The sequence below is a fragment of the Manis javanica genome, chromosome 7 (genome assembly GCF_040802235.1).
Source record: "Manis javanica isolate MJ-LG chromosome 7, MJ_LKY, whole genome shotgun sequence".
NCBI classification, from domain to species: domain Eukaryota; kingdom Metazoa; phylum Chordata; class Mammalia; order Pholidota; family Manidae; genus Manis; species Manis javanica.
Window position 1 is genome coordinate 119,109,827 of NC_133162.1, and position 26,191 is coordinate 119,136,017.

Sequence of the window (26,191 nt, forward strand, 5' to 3'; positions counted from 1 at the left end):
ATTAATAATAATCACTATGCTGCACATTAGATTCCTAGAAATTGCTCATTTTGTAGCTGGAAGTTTGTACTCTTTGACCAACATGTTCCCTTTCTTTCCACGCCTAGCCTCTCGTAACCATGATTCTAGTCTCTGTTTCTATGAGTTTGGCTTTTCTAGATTCTACATATAAATGATATCACATAGTTTTTGTCTTTGTTTGACATATTTCATTTAGCATAATGCCCTCAAGTTCTACCCATAGTGTCACAAATGGCAGGCTGTCCTTTCTTATGGCTGAATAATATTCCATTATATATATTCCATTATATATATATATATATATATATATATATATGCATGCCCATCTTCTTTATCCATTCACCTGTTCACAGCACTTAGAGTCCAGTGAATGTTAGGGTACAGATATCTCTTTGATATCCTGCTTTCATTTCCTTTGGATATATACCCAGAAGTGGGATTGTTAGATCTTATGGAATATTATAAAAAAAATTTTCCAGGAACTTCTGTGTTTCCATAGCTCATGTACCATTACATTCCTACCAACAGTGTGAAGGGATTCACTTTCTCCACATCTTTACCAACTCTTATAATCTCTTGTCTTTTTTTTTATGACAGCCATTCTAACAAGTATGAGGTGATATCTCCTTGTGTTTTAATTTGCATTTTCCTGATGATAAGTGATGTTGAGCACCTTTTCACGAATCTGTTGGCCATTTGAATATGCATTTTGGATATACCCATTATCAGATAGGTGGCTTATAAATACTTTTCGCCCATGCCATAGGTTACCTTGTTTTTTGTTGGTGGTTTCCTTTGTTGTGCAGAAGCTTTTTAATTTGATGTGGTCCCACTTGTTTATTTTTGCTTTTGGTGTCAAATCCAAAATAACCATAGCTAAGACAAATGCCAAGGAACTTAGCCTCCATATTTTCTTCTATGAGTGTTATGGTTTCAGGTAACACATTCAACCTTTTAATACATTTTGAGTTAATGTTTGTGTATGGTATAAAATAGTGGACCAGTTTCATTCTTTTGTATGTGGCTTCCAGTTTTCTCAACATCATTTATTGAAGAGATGATCCTTTCCCCATTGTATATTCTTGGCTCTTTTGTCCAAATTAATTGACCATATGTGCCTGGGTTTATTTCTGGGCTCTCTATTCTGTTCCATTCATCTATATGTCTGTTTTTGTGCCAGTGCCATGTTGTTTTGATAACTATAACTTTGTAGTGTTTAAAACAGAGCATTCGATTCCTCCAGCTTTGCTCTGTTTGTTTAAGTTTACTTTGGCTATTCAAGGTCTTTTGTAGTTCCATACAAATTTTAGGTGTAAAATTAGCCAAAGAACTCCTTAGAGGTCCTGCAGGGTTTTTTTTTAATTGAAATATAATTTGTATACCATAAAATCACCATTTTAAAGTGTAAAATTCAGTGTTTTTTTGAGTATTCACAAGGTTACACAGTTATCACCACTAGTTAATTCCAAAATATTTTCATCATTCCAAAAGGAAATGTTTTACCCTTTAGTAGTTCCTGCCTATTCACCCCTTCTGCCTAGCCTCTGGCAGTCACTAATCTGCTGTCCACCTAAATGGATTTGTCTATTCTGGAAATTTCATATAAATAGAAATATATGATATATGATCTTTTTGGTCTGGCTTCTTTCACTTAGCATTATGTTCTCAAAGTTCATCTATGTTATAGTACATATCAATACTTTATTTCTTTTTATGGCTGAGTAATAGTTGTATGGATATATATATAGATAGATAGATAGATAGATAGATAGATAGATAGATAGATACACATCACATTTATGGATACCACATTAATCCATTGTACCAGTTTGCTTGCCCATTCATCACTTTAAGGATTGCTTCTACTTTTTGGCTATTATGAATAATATTGGTACCTTTGTGTATATAATTTTTGTATGAATGTATGTTTCAGTTCTCCTGGGTGTATATGTAAGAGAAAAGTTGTTAGGCGATACAGTACTTATGTTTAGTTAGCTTTCTGAGGAAGTGCCATCTGTTTCTCACAGCAGCTGCCCCATTTTACATTCCCACTGGCAGTACAGGAGGGTTCCAGTTTCTCCAAATTCTCACCAACACTTTTTATTTTCAAGTCAGCCTAGCGGATGTGAAGTGGGATCTCAGTGTGGTTTTCATTTGCATTTCCCTGAAGGCTAATGATATTGAACTTTTTTTTTTTTCATGTGCTCACTGGCCATTTATATATCTTCTTTGGAGAAATGTCTGTTCAAATCCCTTCCTCATTTTAAAATTGGGTTATTTGTCTTTTCATTTTTGAGTTGTAGGAGTTTATGTTTATAGATACTAGACCCTTATCAGATACATGACTTGGAAATATTTTCTCATTTTCTTTAGAGTATGATCCTACAGTGATTTTTTAGAAAGTATCCATTTGTATTTAATTGCAAATTTTCCAATACTACTTCATGTCAATGGAGACATCTTTTAAAACACCTTGGCAGATGCTGAGCTAGGCAACAGTCAGACTTTGCATCTCCTTGAATCATATGATAACAGCCCTAGCAAAGGAAAGCAAAAAAGGCAGAAATGTTCACATTTCAGTATGGTTAAAAGATCCCAACAGTCCTGGTGATTTGTATGTGTAATATTAGCCCAATTAAGAAACAATCCAGACTAGCTCACAAATTGCATTTTTATTAGTCTATGACAATGAACTGATGTAAATGTGAGGAGAGGACATTGCTCTCATCATCCTGTGAACCCCAAGAGATAAGGGGTTGGATCAACCTCCATGCTATATGGCACAGATAAACCTGTGCCTTTCTCGGCTCAGAGATCCCAATGTGAAAAAGGTAAGAAAGTATCAGGGACAGCAAAAGAGGCAGAAAGGAGAAGGGAAGTAGACCTTTCCAGAATACAGGACTAGACCTGAGGACTTCTCAGGGGGAGCATTTGCTCTGTCACCAACCATATAGCAACTGCTTGAGAAGGGCCATTCCTTAGGACTTGAGGTTGGCTGACCCAGGGTGGTTACTTCAAACTAGTGGAAGCTACAAATATAAAGGGACCTCTAAGTGTTTTTCATGTATCTATCAGTCTCACAACAACTTTGCCAAGTTGATGTTATTATTTCCATTTTATAGTGGAAAATACTGACAAAGAGGCCAATGATTTAGCTAAAGCCAAACAGATAAAGGGATGTGGTTGGGGACCATATACCATAGAAAGAGAACATATCGATTCTGTTTTATTCCAAACTAAGTTTTGTGAGGACAGTCATTTTGGAGAATAAACTATTGTCCATTACCATATATGTAAGGGAACCCTAAGGCAAAGAGCAATCAGTTTGCCTTCATTGGTACCCACAGAAAAGAGGGTTAATGATTCCCAAGTGATCCCTCTCTCTGTAGAGCTCCTCCTCCCACCCTCCCCATCTTCCTGGACCTCTGGATGTAGCCATTACCTGAAGACAGGCCCCCAAGGTAGATATTTACAGAAATTACTAAACTCCTAACATGATACTAGATAATTTTTACATGTCTATCTTCCTCTCTTCCCTGACAGTGCAGGAACTATGCTATCTTGTTCCCTTTGCATTACCAGAGCTTAACAAAGTGTGTGACACATAACAGAGCTTTCTGAACACATTAGCCAAAAAAAATTAATAAACAATTGCATGGATAAAAGAATAGATAAATAAAAAGAGCTAATAGCTATATAACTCTAACTACGTACAGATATTATTCTAAACACTTTTCATCTGTGTATTTACTCACATAAACCATACATCAAAAAATAAGTACAATTATGTATCTTCAATAGACAGATAGGGAGGCTGCACAAGGGTCTGGATCTACTGTCTGTGCTGTTAAGCACCACACCAAACAGCCTCTCCCCAAACATGAGTCAAAAGCTTGTTTACAGCTGCTATAAAATAGAGTGGCTTTATAAAGCAGTCACCTCCCAACCTGGCCATCAGGCCCTCTGGGTCTTTCTGTAAGTCCATCTGTAGTCCTTTGCAAATGTGCAGTTGGTTGGTGGTGGTACTGAGAATGCTAAAGAGCCAGGTACCTTGGTTTTCTTTTTCCTTTCTTCCACTGGTGACTGGCACCGGTGGAAGGCAGGTCAGGGGTCCTGCAGACTTCAGCCATGCATGTGACGCCAGATTCTGGGGCATTACAGAAGCTAGAGCTCACAGGAAAACTGGTTATCCAGATAGGTCAAAGAAGGGGCGGCTTCAGATAACTCAGCAGATGAATAGCACCTTAGCAAGTGTGGTAACATATTTTAAGTGTGCATGCTCTGACTCTGAAACTACACCTCATTTTTAATCTGGCCATAACACTGTGTCCTTGTCTGACACCTGGGTAGTAGAAAATGCAGATCAACATTTTCCCTGCTTGGCTTTGGCAAATGCTAATTGGGAAAAGGGTTTAAAGTGGTACAGGATTAGTTCTTTTCTTAGGAGATAATGCAAGCATGTGTCAAGCATCTTTATTCTAGTGATCTCCTGTGGGAAACAGTTTGAATTTGAGTCTGAATTACTTGAAGCAGGCACAGCAGATGCACCTTCCACTATGACATGGGCTGATGCCTTCTGTGTTGCTAACTTCTCTCACAGCAGCAAAAGTGAAGCCATGTTTAGGACCATGCAATGTATTACTGAGTGTCCAAGTTCTTAACTCCTCACTGGGATTATAAATCCAGTGATTCACAAATCTACTTTGCGGCCCATTGCGTTCACCTGGGGAGTTTAAAAGTACTGGTGCCTGCACCCCACCCTCATGCATTCCAGTCTGGATGTCCTGGGGAGGGGTCTGGCTGTGGGGATTTTTTTAAGGCCCCACATGATTCTACTGTACAGCCAAGATTGATATTCACAGCCCTAGAGTGTAGTTTATAAACTGCTCCGGTACAAATTAGCATTTTTACACTTATGGATGCAAAAATTTCATATATCTTTTAAGGTTATTATAAGGATCAAATGAGATAATATCTATAAATGTCACAGTATAGTTCCTGGCAAGAATAAGGTCTCAAATAAATATGAATTCCAACTGTGTGTGCATGCACGCACACATACTGCATCACAACTCTATAATCAATCCACAAATTAATAAAGTCACAGGAATTTTCTAGTTAACTGAGGATCAACCTGAACTTCACTTTAAAGAAATCTAATTGATTTGGATTTTTCTAAATTATTATAGCCAACTTCTGTGCTTAAGCACATCAGGTCTAACTGACAAAACCGTTCCTTCCTTAGACATGTAGATATTAAAGTCAGGATTGTTTTAGTGAGTCACAGTTTCTGTGTTCTACACATGAATAGTTCTAGGAGGTTCACATGTGAGAATTCAGGCCTTATTCAAAGGTGAATATTTCACTTGATTAGGTATATTATTAATCTATTTTTTATCTATAGTCTCTCATCACTCACAGTAGACACCCAAAAGAAATTTGTTTAGCTCAAAATCCTGGCCAGCATTAAAATAATGTTTTATTATAGCTCTGAGTATTTTCATCATGAGACTGTGCTCTTGAATATATGTTCATATACATCATGTTCAAACCTAAAAGAAATTGTATAAATTATGTATTGCTCAATAGAGTTACCTTTATTGATTTGTGGGTCAATATGCTTGAGTTTTCCTCTTAAGGCCCCTGGAGATATACTTAGGACAAGAGTGTCCATTACCTGAAGAGGTAATAGCTGTGTTAAGAGGTCCAGGAGGGTGGGGCGGAGGAGGAGATGCACAGAGAGGAAGCAGCATGTCCAAGACCTGGAGGTAGGACAGTGCTTGGCATTGCCAAGAAACTGCAGGATGGATAGTCTGGCCGACTCAGAAAGGGAAATGGGGCCCATCAGTCAGAGAGGCTGGCGAGATACCTAGGTGCAGGTGGGCTTCTTTGTGCAGACTTGATTCCTCAAGGTGACTGTGTAGGATAGCCTGACAATGAGCTTTTTTTTTTTATTATAATGTGAGTGGCTGACATTAAGCTTTGATCACCAAGGCATCCATTTCAAAATACATCTGTCTCAAACATATTGCCAGTTGTATGATACAGCTACTAGCTAAATAACTGGATAAAGAATCAGGCCGCCCCACCTTGAAGTTCCCCTGCTAGAAAGCCCTGGGTGACCTGGATGACTGGCAGCGAGTGACCCCACTTTGCCCCTCCTGCACCCTAACTCCGCTCTTGTTTTAAGTTCACCACTAAAGAGTAAGCCCATAAGACCCCAGGCACCCCACCCTCAGCGCCACTAAATAAAGGCTGAACCCCAGGCTGCTGCTCTTTCTTTCTCTACCTGCAACCTCACTCTGTGGCCATTGGACATGTCACGTGCCCTCTGGGTTTGTGATTAATAAACCTTGTTATTTCAAAGTTCCCTGGTGTTTGTTGCTGAAGTGCATTCCTAATTGTAAAAAGAACAACAGGCCTGTCCAGCCACAACATTGGATCCAGTTAGGGAAATGTCTCCGGTGGCTCCCTGAAAGCAGTATGGGCCCGGGTGAGTGGCTCAGGTATCCCTAGCCCACAGCGTCACGATGGGTCACGATGGACCAACAGAAAGTGATAGAAATCTACTCACCTTCAATCTGTTTTGGCTCTGTTGTAGAGATCAACAATTTCCACAATAATTCTGTGTAACAAACCACCCCAAAACTTAGTGGCTTAAAACACAATTATTGTCTCACACATGCATCTTTGATTTGGCTGGGATCTGGCTGATCTAGAGTGGGCTTCGTCCTAAGCTGCAGGGTGGGGCCAGAATTACAGATTGACTCCACAAGTCTCCCATCTTCACTGGACCAGTGGTTTACCTGGCATAGTTTCTCTCATGGCCACAGCAAACACATAGGTGGGTAAGCCTCTATATGATTATGTCTGCTTATGTCCCACTGGCCCAAAGCCAGGAGGCTGGGAAGTGCACTCTGTCTAGAGTAGAAGGAAATATAAGGTTTCATGAGTTAAATACCTAAAAGCATGGATACAGAGAAGAGTGGGAAATTTGGGCGATAATGTTAACCTACCAGGATGAGGTCTGGTGATGACCTCAATGTCCTGGTCATCCTTTATCACCTGCGCAGTTTTCCTGTTCAGAATCTGCATGGCCTTTTTTGATCCTAATAGTTCACCTGGTCCTTGTTCTGTTATGCTGCATGAGTTATTCTCAAAAAGAAAGGCTAAGAACAGTAATCCCTCTACATTTACTTTGGGAAAACATCTCTGGAGAGTTTTTTTTGTTTCTTCAGTTTTCATCTTGATGTTTGGTTGTGTGTGTCAAAAGTTTTACTCTGAGAATTTATAAAAAGTGAGTTTAGTCAGTGTGTTGCTTCCTCTCCACTGTGTAGTGATATTCTAGAATCTCACCCAGAGGCCACCCCGGGGTACATGCTGGGGACCACGATATAGGGGAGAAGCTGGATAAATTCCTTCTGATGCTCTTCACAACAGTAAATCCCTTATAAACCTAAACCAATTAACCTGCTTTAGAGATAATCCCATGCCTTTTTTTGTCACATAACAATGAGATTATAATATGCAGGAGATCCTTACATCCATGGATTTAACTATCACAGTTTCTATTATTTGCTAATGACCACTGTGCCATGGCGGGCAATCATTTGTCATTTTTGTTGAGATACTATCTGAATGTCATGTGTCCCCATCTTGGTGCCACAGTTTTGTTCTCTAATTATTGTTGCATATGCTTTTCATAGGGAAAATTAACTTTAATAGCAGTGTTTACAAATTTGGAAATTTTCCAAGTATCTGGGATATAACCCTTATGAATACTGGCAGTCTTGCTTTATCTCTCTCTCCAAAGAGGAAAATTATATACGAACTCATAGTTTAATACTTCAAATAAATTACAGCAAAGCACCTCAGGCCACCTGTATGGTGTCATATATACTAAGTATATATATAAAATGTTATTTAAAGTATTTTATGCATTTTTTCCTGAGCTGTTTTTTCTACATCAGTGAAGCACATGTAGAATTAATATATTAAAGTACATGTAAGGCCTCTTGCATGATTAGACATGGAAAGGTTAACTTTAGCACAAGGAGCAATGTGTGTGGAACAGAGACCTGATAAGGAAGAGGCAGGCATTGTGAATTAAGGGCAGATGTTGTCAAACAAGGGGAAAGAAAAATCAAGACCCAGGAAAACAGCCCACATATAACCACAGAGGCAAGTAACCAGCAAAACCAGCAAAAAGTTCTAGGATGTCATATAAGAACCCAGTACCAAGCATCTAGATTCAATCACCATTCGGTCCATGAGGGTGGGTCACCTGCCTCTAGGCTGGGTGCTACTGGAAGGGAGGGAGCACACCTTGCTCTTTTTTAAATCTCTGCTTTCTAGCATACTGCTTAAATCAAAGTAAGAATTCAATACATGCTTGATGAATGAATAAGTAAATAAATGAATGTATGGAAGTCTGGCATCACGGTGTCAGGGGAGAGGTCTCATATCTGCTGGGCAGGTTGGAGAAGGTCCTGGAAACCAAGACCAGCACCAGTTGAATGGAGATGGACAGTAGACAGCTCATCAGGAAAAGTACTCGAGGCCAGGTAGTAAGTCCATGGTAAGGACTTAAGGAGCAACAGATGTCACATTACAAGAGGGTCACAAGGTCAGAGCAGGACAAGGAAGACTTCCTGTTGAATGCCCTAAGTGCTGAACGCTCCTCACCTCCCTCACCAAGTCCGGAAAAGGTCCCTTAGCTGGAGGCCAAGGTCAAGTGGCTTGCATGATGGAAAAGGACTCTAGCTTTAGGAAACTCATCACACATGAAGAAAGAACAAGGAAGAAAATTGTAAATATAAAGTAAAAATAAGTTGTAAAATTGTAAACAACAACAACAAAAATAAAACTAATAACTGGGTCCAAGAATTGATTAACTGAGAGTAAAAAGAGAAAGAATGATAACGTAAGAGCAAAAGTAAGAGGGAGAGAGAAAGACAGTTGGCTGGGGGGGACAGCGGGAGAAAGGGGGAGGGAGAGAGAAAACGGAAAGGGGTGTGTGTGTGGAGAGGGGGAGAAAGCACAAATGCACAAAATTATATAGAGAGAATTATGTATGGAGGAAATAGACAATGATGTAAAGAACTGTACAGGAATTTTAGGAGAGTGCTTTAGTCAACTCTGTAGAAATAAATTAAAAACCTGGGGTGAAAGGAGTAAATTACCAAAATACATCTGGAGAAAAGATGGTTAAATAAAGCAAAGAAAGTTGCCAAGGAATCATTAACAACAACAACAAGAAACATTTTTCATTGCCAATCTATAAAATCTGTACAAAATAAGGAATTCTGACTGTACTTAAAAATATTTCTGAGCATATAAAAAGGAAGTTCATGTATTTGTTTTATGAAGCTGCTATTACTAAAACCTAACAAAATAGAACGGTAGAGTAACATCAAACATCTCACCTGTATTTTGTAGCACAAAAATGACCTTCATTTCCAGCCTGCCCAATAGATTTCAGAGTTCCAAGTCCCCATGAATGATGTGAGTTCATTTCTTAAAAATCAGTCTCTCTCCCTGGAGAATGCTGGCTGATACAGGATTTCTTTAAAAAACCTTGTACATGTTCTGATTATATAGTCAGTGACTGCCTCTGAAAGGACATTCAAGAGTACAGGAACAGTGGTTGGGTAAACTTGTTACTCCGAGTTTGGCTTCTAGCCCTGCAGCGTCAAGCTGGGAGTGAGTTAGAAATGCAGAATCTCAGGCCCCACTCCAGTCCTATAGAATCAGAATTTGCATTTTAAGAAGATGCAGAGTTTGAGAAGCACTGGCCAGGGGCATGGGGGCTGGGGCAAATCCATCTAGATGGAAAGCCACAGCTTTTCCAGCCTGGCTTCCATGCACTGAACCTTCCTCTCTTCCCACCCCTCAGCTCTCCCCTTCCCTCACCTGCCCCTCCTGAGGTGGGCAACTACACCCAGCCTCTCTCCCCTTTTACTCAAACTCCTTCTGATGTGCATCCTATTGATGGTCTTTTCTTTGTCAGTCACCTTTCTGTTTAACCTTTGAGAATAAATCTTAGTTATCCAAATTAGTTCCTCCTCACTTCCTGGGTTTTCCTACCCCCTCCTTGATGACCCCAATCTACAAGACACTGTGGGGCTTGGGGACAGTCACCAGATGTGAGAGAGCCTAACTGGCTTTGCTGCAGTTTCCTCAGCATCTGGGGAAGGGGCTGGGATGTCAGGGAGTTGGATGGGTTATTTGTTGCTATTGTTCTGCTCATATTGTTGAGGTAGGGCAGGGATGTGGGACAAGCATTGTGATTTATTTTTCTGCCTATGATGAAAAATGCTGAGATATAAACAGTATAGTAAGAACAGGACTCCATCCTAAAGCTAAGATTCCATTTTAAAAACCAGGGAGCTAGGAGGTAAGATTTCTAACATATTTTGTAGTAATCAGCCAATAACATACCCTATCTTAAGAGAGGGGTGAGTAGTCTTAAAATGGTATGTCCCTACTGCTTGAGGGTAACCACTACCTTGGAAAAGAACAGGAACAAGAAATTCCTTGTGTTAAGTTTATCTTACAGAATATTTCGAGGACAGACTATGGATGGTGATAGAGATCATGAGACATGTCAAGCCTATGCCACCCCTGGCCCTTTGCCCCATTCTTGAAATCCTTAAAAGACAGCATCCTAAGCCGTTAAGCATGCTTGCTTTCTGAGGATGTCTGCACACCCCTTTCTTCAAATGTGTACTTTGCCTTAAATAAAGACTTCTCACTGCTCAACTTACTGCATTTTGTCTCTGTGCTCTTCCAGTGCTAAACATCTTTGTTGCTTCGCTGTTTAATTTAACTTTCTGGATTTCAGCACTAGTGTTCTTTCTCTCTGTCCTACATCAGGCAAGTAGGGAAAGGCTACTAAGATCTATGGGCTTGCAATTTCCTGTTGCCTGGGTGACCCAGATGGGACTGCAGCTGTACAGTCATGCTCTTTAGTAGCCTGCCTGAAAATCTCCTTTCTGTGCTTTGGGGAAGTTCTCAAAATATAATCTTACTCCATCCAGTGCTCCGCAGCAGCCCCAAATCCTGGGGTGGTAAGGCCTTCGTTCCCACTCTGTGCAGATTCAAGCAGACACTGGACATCAGGTGACTCTGGCTTCAGGAGTTGGCAAGGGATGTGCCCTCCACCGAGCAGGAGTTCAATGAGCTTCCCTTCCCTCCCTCTGTTTCTCCTTGTGCTGTGCTGCCTGCACAGCTGCTGCCATTCACTACAACTCTCCCTTTAATGAATTCCTTCCTTACCCACACTGTCCAGCCTGTTTGAGAATTCTTTCTCCATTAGAGTCAAGAACCCTCCTCCCATCCAGGCTGAGGTTTCAACCTTGTGTGCAGGGATGGACCTCTCCAGGCATAGCTGCCTGACGATGTTGTGTTTTAGGCAGAAAGTTTAAAAAAAGACATTTGATGGTTTTATTTAATGACAGGATTAATGTCATCCCTTGATGCTCACAGCAGAATATGAAAATTTTTAACTTTGGGGGCTTTTAAAAATAGCATGATTGGTTAAAATAGCCTAATTGGTTACAGAGGTCAGTGGAAAAGAAATTGATCTTATTAGAGGGCAAATTATCCAAGAGGGGCTCACCTAGTTAAGAAAAATCTATAATCTAAACCAGAAGAGAGGAAAGAAATATAAAAAGATGACCTTGGGGGAAAAAAATTCAGCACAGATAAAACCTGAAAACTGTGCTTGTTCATATTAAGCTGTGACTCTAGTGATGTCCCTGAAGAACAAATGAGCCTGATACAACTCAATATGACCTTAGAGCCTGCCTTCTAATGGCTCTAAGGCCATTCAAGCAATGGATTCATTTGGCTTCTCAGTGGCCTAGAAAAATGAGTCTCCATTTTGTAGGCAGCCTTCCCTACTACTGAGCTCTGACTTTTATTCTCAGACACATTCTGCAGCGTACGATCTCCAAATAACCAGTCTCAACATCCAAGACCTCCCTGTCTCCACTTGTTGAAGCATTTTCTGAGCACTTTAGGCCCAAAGTCCAATCAAATCCTATCTGTCTGACATAGTTCAATGCCACAGGCACTCCCTACAGCAGGCAGGGAAGGGCAGGTAGGACTCAGCTTGTGCCAATTTTAAATATTATTTGTCTTAACCTTTTTCACTCCCACAACCACAAAAAGCCAGGCCCAAACCTGAAATTAGATATAGTGTTACTCCAAAGAAATGAACTTTATATTACTAGATAAGAACATTATTATAATATTGTAACCCGGCTGATTCTGATGTTAACATGTAATGGCAGAGACCCTGTTAGCCAGGTACTAATAATAGCTCACTGTTGGACTAGAAATGGTTGGTACTTCGAAGAACTGATTTGCGAGTTGCCTCCAAAGAATGGAGGACCCCAGTATTTTGATATGTCCCTATGGTATATGTAAAGCTCCCCAGTTGTGTTTTACACATTTTATTGTTATGGTAGTAAGTTCTTTCTTCAAATATAATTTTAGGTAGAACCTCAACATTTAGAACAGAAAAATGAGAATGCTATTAAAGCAGATAACTGGGCCCAAATCTACGCTGTTATGACTGCCTCTGATCTCATGGTGTACTTTGAAGGACAATTATACAATCCTGGGACTCCCTGGAACATAATTTACAAACTACTGGTGCAGATGAAAACCAACTTTAATTTGGTGTTCTGTTTCCCTACTTTCTTTAGATCTCCTGGTAGATCCATATATTCTTTAATTCATACATTGCATATCACTCAAAACAGGTTTCTTCTTGATATTGGGAGACCCACACTTATAAACAGCAGGTTTTTAATTTTTTTTTTTAATTTTTCTTTTTTTTTTTTGAGAGGGTGTCTCTCAGGTTTATTGATCACATGGTTGTTAACAACAGTAAAATTCTGTATAGGGGAGTCAATGCTCAATGCACAATCATTGATCCATCTCAAGCCTAATTCTCGTCAGTCTCCAATCTTCTGAAGCATAACGAACAAGCTCTTACATGGTGAACAAATTCTTACATAGTGAATAAATTCTTACATGGTGAACAGTACAAGGGCATTCATCACAGAAACTTTCGGTTTTGATCACGCATTATGAACTATAAACAATCAGGTCAAATATGAATATTTGTTTGATTTTTATACTTGATTTATATGTGGATCCCACATTTCTCCCTTTATTATTATTATTATTTTTATTTTTAATAAAATGCTGAAGTGGTAGGTAGATGCAAGATAAAGGTAGAAAACATAGTTCAGTGTTGTAAGAGAGCAATTGTAGATGATCAGGTGTGTGCCTGTAGACTATGTGTTAATCCGAGCTAGACAAGGGCAATAAAATATCCACGGATGCAGAAGATTTCTCTCAAAACAGGGGGGTTGAGGTTCTAAGTTTCACCACTGTTGATTGGCAATTACTCACCTGATGGTCCCCCTGAGACTGTGCCTGTCTTAGGTTGTTCCTCCCTTGAGGAATCTTACCCGTCTCTGGCTAACCAGTCATCTTCCGGGGCCATACAGGGAAATGTAAAGTTGGTAAGTGAGAGAGAAGCCATATTGTTTGAAGAGGTTAGCTTTTTACTTCTTTGCATATTTATGCCCTGTGGCTTCTATGCCCAGCATTTGTCTTGAGGTATCTTTACCACTTGGAGGAATTATGATACTCGGTAAATTCGATATGAGGCACAAATTCTATTTAAGGGTTGTAATTAGGAAGGAAGAAGAAAAGCTGTAGAGGTAGCAGATGGAAGAAAACATGGGAGGATTGATTATTTCTTTGACATATCTTCTTGTAGAGTAACTTAAGCATGTATAGGTTTTAAACTACTAACAGCAGGTTTTTAATATGGACCTTCTGAGTTAAAATCTTTTAAAAGTGTATTGTGTATTTCCTTAAGCAGTATGCTAAATGAATTTTAATTTTACTTGGCTTAGAAACATCATTTTGGAAACTAATATATGCTATTATACTTGATAGTTAATACAACACAGTAGAAAGAGCATGGACTGTGGAGTCCATAGTATATAACTCGTTTAACAGCTGTATCCTAAAGTAAAACTTAACCTTTCTTAGTCACTTAAAAACAAAATTCTTTTATCAGAATGCCACCTAATTTGCAGAGTTGAGTATAAAAATTAAATATAGTAATGTGTGCCACGCAGGAAGTACCAAATCATTTGTATCACAGATATAGGGAAAAGGAGTCGCTGAGTCTGCTAGTTGCACACACAAATCCATGCACCCCGTTTACAGACAACTTCCCTGCTCACACATCTGCCAAACGAGGGGATTTACCTTCACCACTACTTCAGGGCCTTCCTTGAGTGGAACTGAAGTACATTTCTAACTGGGATCAATATAAAAAGCTGACCCATTTCTGTTGCAGCCGTAGGGGTTTCCTCCTCTGTTGGATGGGTGTTGTGCCCCTCTGTGAGGCCAGATGTATAAGGTGAGGGAGAGGCAGTAATACAACAGAGGGAGGTGACATCTGTTCATCAACTTACTTGATGGTGCCCAACTAGCATATGCACCATTTCTATCAAACAATAGATGACAGGGGCACGTCTGACTTTATGACTTGGGGATCTAATGGAATCATGTAGGCTCAGGGTACATAGTCACTTGATGTCCCATGGTCAGAGCCCACTCTCTACGAGGCTAGGAGCTACTTTGCCAGCAGTACGTAGCTTTCTACCATATAAGGCCTAGTCTTGCTCTAGACTGCTAGGGCTCTCTGCTATGACTCTTCTGTTGGGAATGGCATCTGGTCACCAGGAGTACCTTTAGCACCAGTACATCTGCATCTTGTAGGCTGGGTGACAGGGCTGGTTGTACTGCCCCTAGAAATAAAGTGACCCAATTCTTGAATCCCATGCTGACAGTCTGCTCTTTAGAGTTACCTTTAGGTATCAACCCTATCAGTGTAGGTTCTCTGGAAAAACAGCGAGGTGCTTGCCTGTACCTCATTAACTGTGGGACAAGCCATTAATTGTGGGAAGCAGTCCCAAGGACCAGGAAGAATGGAACTGGAAGTAGGGGAAGCGGTCCATGAGCCATTCTCATGTTGCTCCCTCAATGGGCAACTGGGCTTCGTCTTGGCTTGGGACCTTCTGAGGTTGCACTTCAGTACTGGCTACTACCAGGGGACAGAAGAGGGGGCTGTTTATTCACTGACTCTGCCCCGTGGGTAAAGAGTGGCCTCCAGGAATATTAAATCCAGGTTTGCTTATGCACAAGAATGGCCAGGCAGACCCCTTCTTGTGTTCATGTGGCAATACCGGAGAAGCCTGAGGTCAGGAAGGGGTCCACATGGCACTACCCAAGCAAGGGGCTTTCAAGTGCCACCTGCCTGCAGCCAGTCACTGTACCTGCTACTGACTGCAGCTAGTCATGCTTCTTTAGTAATAGTAACAAAATAATTACTATTGCTTTTATACTTTTTGTAAGTATTACTTTTTGCGATGAGCTGTCATTTCTTACTGCTTTTCTATGGCACTGTTTCTCTTCTACCTTAAATTTGAAAGCCAATTGTATAGTTGGCTAGGGTTGTGCATAAATAAAGAGTAAATAGGCTCTGAGTGGAAGCCTGAAGTGATCTTTAAAAAGCTCATGAGGATGGTGACTTATTGTGGCAGTCATTTCGCAGTATATCCTGTACATTTTTAATTTATACACTGATTAATGTTAAACACATCTCAATAAAACTGGAAAATAATTTTTAAAAATTAAAAAAGCACATGATGTTATGACTTTTGATATGTCTATTTAGCCTTCACAGTGGCCCTTTATTTCCTCTCAATTTCTTATTCTCATGTTTTATTTAGGTGAAATGATCAGAGAGCTAAATAATAATCTAACATCAGCTACTGTTTGGGTTTAACATGGGCTATTATTACAATTGTACAAAGTAACTTACTACTCATTGCTATTATTATTTTGTAATGAGGTAAAAATTTTTAAATTATGTCATATTATAGCATTTTGCCAATTACTGTAGCTTTATTTTGTTATCCAAGAGTTACATTTAGCACACATACATGAAATTAGTATCAAATTAGTACCAACTGATTTTGATTTGAGTAAGGTTCATAAAATTAAAAAAGAATTAAAGCTCTGTTAAGACACACGTAATAATACATTATAAAAAGAACCCCCAATATGGGATTCCTGATATATGTTCCCAGAAAAGAAGGATATTTGTCTTCAACATGAAAGATTTAAATCAAATATCTGCTTCCTCCAACATGTTTTACAAAAAAGTAGTAAGAACAAAATAATAATAGGAGAAAATAAATAGATTCAACTTCAAATGGCTTTTATCTTTGGTACAAGCTCTAATAGTTCAAATTAAGCAAAGATTAAAATGCAAATATTGATTTTGGTGCTGGCTGGATTTCCAGGGTCTTTGAAATGTTTAGAAAACAGTCTGCACATTTCATTTCCTTTTTATTTAGACGGCACATTGTTGCCAGCATTCCTTTGATTTGCACATCTGGAACCACTAAAACGTACAGCTGGGAAGAGCTGCCAGTGATGTTTTGTTTTCTTGTCTAAGCATGAGAACCTTGGCCTCCCCAAAGGGTAATTATCTGGGCAAGTTACTGATGAACTCCTGAGGAGTGAGCGAACGACAGAGGCTCAGGTACTGGCACCCACCAGCTTTGGAACTGCATTTGTCACCATGTTGCTCTGTGTTTTATGAGATGCTTCTTGAAGACTCCTCACTGCCTTTGTCCAAGCTCCTGAGTCTCGTGTCTGCTCACACGCAGAGTAAGTCACGGCCCTCCCTGTCTGAGGCTGACTGGAGGCTCAACCACACGTGCGGGAGGTGAGAGAGAAGAGCACGGCCCTCTCTCTCACCAGCAGTTCACCCCAAGCGCAGATACAGACCACACGAGTGAACAGTGAAGTGCCATTGAGGACTCAGCTTGTATCTCTGGAGGAAAGAGCAAGGAAGAGGACGGAGACTTTACAGATCCAGTGGGTTAGAAATAGTCCTGGAAAGCAAAGAGGAAAATAATATGGCAATAATTTTGTTTTAATACCTCTAACCTCCCCTTAAAAAAATAAAAACCCAAACAGTTCATATAAAGAAACACTGGTAAGTAATAGGAAGTATATTGCTCAAATAGCCTTGCCTTTTATGCCATTTGAGAAATATGGGAGAGTAAATTGCTGCAGCCACTGTTTCACAAAAACTAAAAATAGAAATACCATATGATTCAGCAATTTCACTTATGGGAATTTACCCGAAGAAAACAAAATCACTAGTCTGAAAAGATATATGCACTCCTATATTTATTGCAGCATTATTTAAAATAGCCAAAATATGGAAACAACCTTAATGTCCATTGAAAGATGAATGGATAAAAATAATTGTTACATATATACAATGGAATATCATTCAGCCATAAAAAAGAATGAAATCTTCCCATTTGCAACAACATAGATGGGTCTAGAGATATTATGCTAAGTGAGATAAGTCAGACAGAGGAAGACAAATACTATATGATTTCACTTTTATGTGGACTCTCAAAAACAAAACAAACAAATGAAACTGAAATAAACTGATAAACACAGACAATGGACTATTGGTTGCCAGTAGGGGCAGGGAATGGAGGAAATAGGTGAATGGAAAAAACATTAGTAAGTTTGGTATCTTGATAAGGGTGATGGTTATATGAGTATATATACACATCAAAATTCATTAAGCTGTACACTAAGATTTGTGCATTTTATTGTATGCAACTCAATAAAAAATTATGTTTTGAAAAAAAAAGAAATGTGTGTGTAAATTGGTACAAACACTTTAGGACAATGTTTGGCAGTACCTATGAAAGTTAATCATAAGGATGGACCAGCAATTTGTCTCCTGACAACATACCCCATAGAAATGAATGCTTAATTCAACCCAGAGGCATGCCATCCATAGTGCCATTACCAGCTTTATCCCCATACATGCACCAACAGCAGAATGGCAATAAATTGTGATCTGATCACAGAATGGAATATTCATAGCAACGAAAGAACAGAATACTGTTACATACAACAACACAGAGCAATCTCGTGGACGTGACGTTAAGTGAAAGAAAGTCAGACACAAAAGGGTAAAACTGTATGCTTCCATTTATGTGAGATTCAAAAGTAAGCTAAACTAGCCTGTTAGGATTAGAGGTCAGATCAGTGGTCATCCTGGAGAGGGAGGTGCTGACTGGTAGGGAATATAGGAACCTTGTGGGCTGCTTGAAATGTTTATGACCTTGATTTTGGGGTTGATTGCACAGAAGTATACATCCTTATATTAAAATCCTTCAGACTGTACACATGAGGTTTGTGCCCTTTAAATTAGAAAGAAAAAAATCAGTGGTGAACTCTAATAATACATAATCAAAATGTGAAATTACTATTGAAATTTATAACACTTTTAGCCATTATCTCCTTTGAGGAAGGCTCCACTATGAGAAGAATGCTTAAATTAATTATATACACAATTCTGGACCCAAACATCCAAGCAAGTGAAGTCACTGAAACTTGTCATCTGGAAGGTCATGTTCAGATTGCACGGATGTTGCCCTCTAAATTGCTGGTACTCCATCTTAGAAACTGTCTTCCTAGAATTTGAGATATTATTTTGAATATGTATAAGGGGTCAGATATTTGTCCAATGGAGGGGTTCTAAGTTTTTAGTACCTATAAATAATTTGAAAGCACTTTGGGATTTGAAAGCACTACAGAGGATTTGCGATATGAATAATAACATTTTTGTTGTTCAATAATCAGGCATAGCTGACTAAAAAAAGTGAGAGTAATTATGTTGTCTATCTCCAAAAATATTCCTAAGTTTGATTCCAAGAAAAGGCTCCTAAGATGTGCAGACTTTTGCTAGCCTGGTAAAAGATTCATGGCTCACCCAAGCCTGACATGTTTGCACAGTCAGAAAGAATTTGGCTCTGGGAACTCATGCAATTCCAAATCCAGAAAATGAAGTAACTTATTTGTTTCAGCAGTTCTGACAGTAATTTAGCACTTTTATTCTCAAGAGGTATCATCACCTTAGTTTACTGCATGAGCTTTATCTCTGGTCTAAAAGAAGTCTCATCTCTGTTTTGAAGAGGAAAATGCCTCTTCTTTGCCTTCAGGAGGGCTGGAGTTTATAGCAGTGACACATAAATCACATTACCTCCAATTTTCAAACCCTCTTTTTTGTTTAATCAGCTAAATACATGTTCTTTACTGTCACATCTTTCATGATTATCTAGCCATGCTCACTCTTCTCTCTGAAAGAGGATTAGCCAGAGCCAGCGGACAAGGTTTCCATCCTACTGTCTGCCTGGCTGTTCATGCAGAAGACGTCTGATCTTTCTCAGTCTCAATTTTCTCGTTTGTGGAATGATGATATAATGCTACCTTGCTAGATGGTTGGAAAGTGTTTAAGGAGCATTCTTGGCTAAAGATCAGGGGAGAGTTTCTTTTCTTTTCTAGGCCCTACTCTTAATTAAGCTACTCATTTTATAAGCCTTGAGGGAACTCTTTAGAGCTCTAAGATGAGCCCCAAAAGATTTCCTACAAGTTCTTTTCATTTCTGCTTTAAATAAAATTCGCTGTTATTCGCACATTCCCCACATTGGATTCTCAGCTATCTCTCTTTCTTTCTTTGAATTATATTAGAAAAGTTAAATCAGTAAGGGAGCCAGCAGAGATGATACAGCTATCTGATCTTACTTCTCTAGGGACTGGATGACCCACCTCCCTCCTTTATACATGAATGATAGATAGTGATGACATCCAATCCCATCTCATTTCTTTTATGGGGCCCCAAGATGAGGACATCCTCTCTTTTCTAACAGAAGTATGACAAAATAACAGCTGGTAACAGTTCTCATGACAGAGCAAGATATACATCTTTTGATGAATATCTTATTGTTCCATTCCCTCTCCTTTGTGTAACTTGTAAAAAACATTTCTATTGATGGAGAATGGATGGATGCAGCACCCTTAAAAGTGTCATACATTTTTATTTGGGGATATTTGGCTCAACTGCATTACCGTAAATCTTTAATTTCCTAGGTATAAATTTATTTAGGTCATCAACTCAGAGAGTGCTGTTTGTATCATTCAGGTTACTAATAGATATGGTGGAGTTTATGATCTTTCCTTCTTGCATTAGTTTCTTAAATAGTGTCACATTAGATTGTTCCGTTTTATTTGCTCTAAGTTAACACTATCCACAAACTGAAGTATGTTCCAATTCACCTCAGGTCTTTGGAAACAAGGGTGACACTCCTGGCCATCACGAACACCAACCCAAAATGAAATATGCACTTCTGAGGCATGCTACCTTCCTTCCTGTGAGAATGCAATAGATTTGGGTTTCCTAGCTTTGTAGGATCCAACGGGCTCTGAGAGAACATTAGTTGGTTTAATTAGAATGGCACGCATTTAATTTCTAAATCGGATGTTAAAGTGTACAGTCTTTTATTATGTTCAAAGCAATGTTGATATGACAGCCAGTGTCCCTTAAAATGATGCTGGGTTTTTTTTGTTTCTTTGTTTTCTGTTTTGTTTTTATTTATAACAGTAAATACAATAAATACAATTCTAGAACTCCCAGGCTACACAGTAAAACAAGCCTACTGAAGTCCTTGTGCTGACAAGTTCAAGAGGATGAACAACAGAATTTGTAAAAAGAAAGTAAGCAGACTGGTACCTCTAAAGGCAGCAACTGCACCATGTGACCTTTCTTGCAGAATTCTCTCCTTGGCAGAGTTGGGATGTTGTATATAAGAGTATCCCATACATCTGAACTCATATTTTTAGTCTCACCATTTCATTCTTTAGCCATTACTAATTCTTCTTTTTGCACGAACCTACAAATTGAAAGCCATAAAGGATGTTGAAGAACTTTTCCACTTGTGTCTGTAAGGTTCATCATTGCTGTGGTTATCTGTCCCTAGTTCTCATCTTCACTTCCCTGAGACGGGTGCTTGTTGAATGGCCCAGCTGCACCCCTCAGTGCATTGTCAAAGGAGTGCATTGTGGGGCTAGGGTTAGAGGCCCAGCTATAGCTTCCCTCAAGTCTCCTACAATGACGGGGAGCTGACTCTCCCACAGGGAATGGACAAAGTCGCCAATGTTTATTCCAGGCGGTTAGACTCAGGGCAATTAGTATATGCTTGAATTACCAAAGAGCCGTTTAGATTTATGCAGAAACTTGTAAAGAAATTCAAGCTACCTTTTTATTTCACATGCTTTGTATTTCTTGACCGCCAAATGGCTCCAAATATTGAACCTTTCTCCATGCATGACCGAGAAAATAATCTTTTACACTCTTTTCATATTATTTATTTAGTGCTTGTTTAGAATGTATATAGACAAATTCTATTTAGCATTTGTTCAATCCACTGATTACCTTCTGTAGTTAATAAAACAGTTAATCACTTCTAAAATATACTATATTTCCATGCAATCTAGTTTCTACTGACAGAGTAATGTCCAGGTGTATAATTTGTTCTATGACAGCACATTGGAAGTCCATGCTTGGTCTCCATGGGCAGCCGTCTCCACAAAGGACTGCAGTACAGACTGTCTCCTCCCGGCTTCTGCCCAAGGGGTTAAGATATGCTGTAAGCAGTCTTGCTTCCCACCAAAGGGAAATGTCTTACATTCCAGGTCCTAAATAGTGCAGGAGGGCAGAAGGCTAGGGTGACTCTAGAGAAGTTGTGTTGTAACTTCAACCTTGGTAAGTCATAACCCCCATCAGAAGTAATAGGATTATGGGAGCCAGATTAGGAAAAGATTGACTGAAGTACTTAGGACTTGGTGTCCCTCTGAGTGCTCGTTAAGTTCCAAGAGACATCTAATAACTATGCCCAAATGGATGCAATTCTAGAAACCCAGATCAGCTGGACCTTTAGAGACCTTTCAAAAGTCCCACGCCGTGTAAAGATACCTCAAGACAAATGCTGGGCATAGAAGCCACAGGGCATAAATCTGCAAAGAAGTAAAAAGCTAACCTTTTCAAACAATATGGCCTCTCTCTCACTTAACCAACTTTACATTTCCCTGTATGGCCCTGGAAGATGACTGGTTAGCCAGAGATGGGTAAGATTCCTCAAGGGAGGAGGCACGGTCGCAGGGGGGCCATCAGGTGAGAAATTGGGGATCAACAGAAGTGAGGCTTAGAACCTCACCCACCCCTGTTTTGAGAGAAATCTTCTGCATCCATGGATATTTATTGCCCTTGTCTAGCTTGGATTAACACATAGTCTACAGGCACACACCTGATCATCTACATTTGCTCTCTTACAACACTAAACTATGTTTTCTACCTTTATCTTGCATCTACCTACCACCTCAGCATTTTATTAAAAATAATAATAATAGTAATAATAAAGGGAGAAATGTGGGATCCACATATAAATCAAGTATAAAAATCAAACGAATATTCATATTTGACCTGATTGTTTATAGTTCATAATGCGTGATCAAAACCAAAAGTTTCTGTGATGACTGCCCTTGTACTGTTCACCATGTAAGAACTTATTCACTATGTAAGAATTTGTTCACCATGTAAGAACTTGTTTGTTATGCTTCAGAAGATTGGAGACTGATGAAAATTAGGCTTGGGGTGGATTAATGATTGTGCATTGAGCATTGACCCCCCTATACAGAATTTTATTGTTGTTAACAACCATGTGATCAATAAATATGAGAGATGCCCTCTCAAAAAAAAAAACAAACACAGAATTATCTTGAAAAAAAAAAAAGTCCCACACCGTGACACCTTGTGAAGGGAGTGCCTTGGAGAAGTTTCTCTTGTTTTGGGTGATATAGCCAAGTGGGTATGAGGCACACACAGTGAGTAGTGTAGAATCCAAAGGTATTTAGTTGATTGAGCCAAACACAAATTCTGATTCTTTTGTAGTAATCTGATTAAAGGTCAACCCGACTAATATCTATGCTTCTCCTTTAGAAGTAGTTCACTTCTAAAACAAGAACTCTCAGGCACATTCCCTGAATTGATGACACATCTCCTTTCAGGCTTACATACAATGGAAGACTGTCTCCAAATTGCCTTTGATCAATATGCATTTACTATCTTGAGTAATATTAATATGCTAAGTCTAAGACATCTCTTTGAAATCCCACCATTATAAGGTACGTATATGAGACACATATACAGACTATCACAGAACCAGGAAGTCCAGGAAGTATTCCCCTTCATTTTCTCCTCGTAAGCACCCAAGGATGGTATGAGTCTTGTTACCAAAAGGAGATATTCACTTCATTGAATATTCATATAGAATTTTAAGATAATATTATTCAGTTGTTTTTTTGTCTCACTGGACAAGAAGAATATAAGTAATTATATAGCAGATTTACATGGGCTCTTTTATGGAATTACTAGTCAATCTTATCAATATTATTCAAGCAAAAATTCATTCAGATTATATTATAATCCATTCTAATAATCTGATATATGTACATTATTCATCAGTATTTTTCATATTTATAACTTTGAAAGTCAGAAGCAGTTTAGTTATACAACAGTTGACTGATTAAAGGAAATCATGGTGCTATTCAATAATTAAAAACCATGCTGAAAAACAATATTTAATAGCTTAGGAAAACAATCATGATTTATTTTCAGATAAGAGAAACAGGTTATAAAATAGTAGGAAGAGAGTATGTGTAAAAAAAATACATGCATACAAACATATAGATAGAAAAGGAACTTTTTAAAAGATGCGTAGGCATTAAACAAAAAATAGTATAAAAATTCTGGATTAAAAAAAATGTACATTTGTACTTTATACTGTATATTTCCCACAATGAATGTAAATTATCTTATAGGAAAAACAGTTATTACAGAAGAGAAGAATCAAGATAGTGAAAACAATTAGTCAAACTGGCCATAAGAGATTATATAAGAAAAATACCTGACTGATTGAATTTTCCAATTGTCCACCAGTTGTTTTGATTATGTAGGCATAGCTGCATTTGCCAGTAGAAGCACAGACTTCCAAAAGTGTAAACAAAGAAGATGTAGATAATAATAGCAGAGGGTGTTCATTTTTCCATTAGACCCACCATCTGATTCCTTGACTCAGGACTCTCCATCCCAGGATGAGATTGTTGCTCAGTGTATCAGTTAATTCTGAGCAGGGCTACATGAGTGTCTGTGGTGGAGGGAGCCTGGTGGTTTTACACATGGTGAGTGATCTCAGGCAGACATCCAAGATGTTTAGGATGATCACTGATGTCAGGATACAGGGGTATTTCATATCCTTCTAACAGGAGAGACCCAACAAAGCAACAGTCCAAAGCAAATGGCTGCAGAAAAATAGTCATCCGAGGGGTGAGTTCAAATCATTTTTGCACTTCATAGACCATTCAGACTCTGAGCCATACAGTAGGCAATTATTTCACTTTCCTCTTCCTTAAATCACACTACAAATAAAAATTTTCTGAGGCATTATCCTTAATCAGAAAACAAATGTTACTCGGGCTTTTTACCACCATAAATCCTGGTTAATTTACTTGTCCTGGGTGGATTGCTTTTGTACCACATTTTCTTTTGAGAACCAAAGTGAACACGCAGACTTCCTAGTAGGTGCTGATCTCTCCTCCTCTTTTGTTTTTGTCTGTTTTCATTTTCACTGCTTTATTTTAACTTGAAACAACATTTTCCCGAGTCATACCACTTTCTACGTCATCCCTGTGTGCTTGCTGAGAGACAAGGAAGAGAGCTGACCCTCCCTGGCTGGGTGGTAGTCTGTGCATGTGGTATTTCACTACGGTCACATGTAGACTCTCATTTCAGCAGGGTTGCTCTGCTGCCTCATTGAGTATAATCTGAAGAAGACAAAGGACATAGCAGGGAGAGGAGCTACTGTGATAATCTTGGCAAGAGAGAGTAATGGCTCAAACCAAAGTGGGGCTGTGGAGTTGGTGACTAGTGGTTGCTCGGGAGAGCAGGCCTTTGGGTGCTGTTTTTTAACAAGCGTTAGGGATGGGAGTGTTCTGACCCCTCCAAGCCTACAGCATGTATTCCTGGGACAGGTGGGATTTGAGTGTGGGCTGCAGATGCGAGCAGAGCAAAGCTGGCTGGGCCACACAGACACTGAACCCGTGGCCCTATCTCATTAGCTTTTGCCCTAATCAATTCAGCTAAATGTGGACCAAGGAGCTGCAGAGATCCATTCCCCCTTTCCAATGAGTCCCACACAGTCTCAGCACTGGCTGCCAACCTCACATAAGATCCTGGAAGCTTTCCTTGCCTTTGTGGTTGAAATGGTATTAAGTGCCTATCAAATGGATTTAGAAAATAAAGCACAGTTTACACAGAGTTCTGCCAGTAAAATCATAACCCCTGTCCATCCTGGAAGCAGGTAGCCATTCTCAAAAATTCAATATTTTTATAGGTCCATTTTGAAAGTCTTTTTTATTGAAAATAATTAAAAATTTCTGTGTTTTCTCAGTTTTCTGCAGGGATGCATTATCCTTCTGGGCAGCGAATTCTATGTTCTAACAGGCTTACAGTAGTAAAGAAATACCACATATTACAGCTCAAACAGTAATAAGAGATGGAGATAACTACCTCTTGAATAATAATTTGTAAACCATTCTTCACCCAAGGCACAATGTTCCCTCAGAGGAGAATAGTCAGGTGGGGAACATGCCAATTATAATGCAATTGGTTTGTTTTTCTAGCAGACTTGCCTTATTAGGGGTCCCCTAATGTGTTACACGTTCCCTTACAAAGTGTGACAATTTATGGTGCATTCTGGGGATTTCAGAAAAGGGAAAGATCTTGCAAATTATTATCTGTGACAGAATTATAATTTTACAAATGATTAATCTCAATCATCCATCTCTTTTTCCTCTTGGGTTAAGCAGGAAAATTATATCCTGCAAAATTAGCTGTCAAAATGTGAACTTGTGGTTTTGGAGTATTTGTACATCAGGAAAGTGAAAAGAAGATCTTTATTAATGAGCTGGATTAAATAAATAAAAAGGTTATTGTAGGAGACATGCTGCTCTGTTGCTACAATATGTCTCATGATTTCCCAGTAGTCAGATAATATTTACCAAATTGAATCAGGATTCGATATAACTATTATGTGTTTCCAGGGATAGCCTAACGCCTAAGTATGATATTTTT